Genomic DNA, 1,929 nt, shown 5'->3' on the forward strand with positions numbered 1-1,929 from the left:
CTGCTCCTTTTGGAAAGTGCTTTCTCATAATTACATCCTGATTCTTTAAATATTACAATAGTTCGGTGTCCTCTTCAGGACTTTTCCAGACTTTAGTATATGATTTGTATTGAAGATATATAAACTCTAAATGGTCATCACAACATCATTTTTTCTCTGCATGTTTACCTAATATGAATGTCTGCAATAGTTTTCATCTACAAATAAAATCATTAACTTTATCAATGTGAATGTTAGAACTTTTATCAGACAGTATATGTTCCCAGAACACAGTTAAAAATATATTTGTGACTTTCAGGCAGAAATTATTAGAGGTCAAAATAGTTTGTGGCTGGGTTTCTGTTTATCCTTTTACTTTGGTACCTTGTAAGCAGAATAACTTTTGCTGGTGTAACCAATCAATCTCTGATTGCATTTCAGAACTACTCTTTGAGATTATACATATTACTGACACTGTTCAGCTGGCAAAGAACCAGATAATAGATAGCTCTGGAACATAGGAGAAAAGAAATAATACTATCTGATAAAGAAGACAAGGGGAGGAAAAATTCAGAAAAAAAAAAACTAGCCAGTCTGACCACACTTGGAAGAATGGACTTGAGGAGGAAACATATTTGCTAAGCAAGAACAATATTTAATGTAGTCGAATTTCAATTGTATTTCAATAAATAATGCCTGGCTGAAGATCTGAAAGTAAGAGAGCCCCACTGGTAAGCCTTACAAACAAGATAATCATTATACACACTGTAAATCCCAGTAACCACAATGACATGTACCTTTAATCCCAGTAGCCACACTAGTTATCATAGAAACCAGGTAGCACATTCTTTAATCAATCAGGTGGTGAATGCTTTTAACACCATCTCTAGAGAGACTTATAGAATGCAAGGAAACAAATTTTGATACATATTCTATTCTGAGAGTCATTAAGGCAGGATCACCATTTTGGACTAAGGTCAATGTAAGAGTAAGTGGCTCGTTGTTTTGCTTTTCCGAACTTCAGGTTGATCTCCTATTTATCTTCCTGAAATTTTATTAACCATGCTTTATTTATTAATTTATTGTTTTCATTTTATTAATTGTGCTTCATTCTACCAAGCAGTTCAGAGAAGAATGACCATGGTGATAACTGCTTAGTCTGTTGGAAGAACAAAACGACATGGTGGAGAGGAAGGTAACAGGAAGAAAGTACTTTTTGGCACAAGAAGTATCTGAACTCTCTGGGGCTGCAGTTTAGGCAAGTCTCTTAAAGGTCCAGGTAAATCTTTACTTAGACAGAGAGCATAACATGCTGTTGGGGAGAAAAATGGCAAGTTATTGAGGAACCCAAAAGCAGAAGGATATGGCATAAAGGCATAGGCCCACTTGGATTTTTAGGAATGTCACAAAAGAATTGGGAGAACCTTTGTGATGGGGAGCAGCAGTTATATATAGTAGGTGGGAAAGGTCATTACTGGAACACCTAAATGATTAACATGGGTATATATAATGTATTTTTTAATCACTGATCAAATACTAATCTCTAATACTGTTTATTTTTATATAGTAGCACTTCTATTTTTGACAATCAATCTTAGACCTTTAGGGCAGAAATACTGTATCAGTGATCTACGGCCCTAGCCTCAGTTTGTTACTTCAATTCAATGCAAACATTTATTATTCACTAAACATTATACAACCTGTGTCAAATCGTATAGCTTTTCTGATCTTACAAGAGATTATTTAATAATGTATAAAAACACAAGAAAAGGGTTTGCAATTTTAAAGCTTAATAGTGTAAGACCAAAAACTTACATTTCTACATAAAACCATACATTTGTGTTAAGTAAATTTTCTTTTTTTTTAAAAAAAATCTTCCTTATTCTCTATTGTTTTTTTACCCAGTTTCCTTTAGACAAATCACTACTCACACCTAAGCTTCTCCAGTTC

Source organism: Chionomys nivalis, chromosome 10 (assembly GCF_950005125.1).
Source record: "Chionomys nivalis chromosome 10, mChiNiv1.1, whole genome shotgun sequence".
In the NCBI taxonomy this organism is placed as follows: Eukaryota; Metazoa; Chordata; class Mammalia; order Rodentia; family Cricetidae; genus Chionomys; species Chionomys nivalis.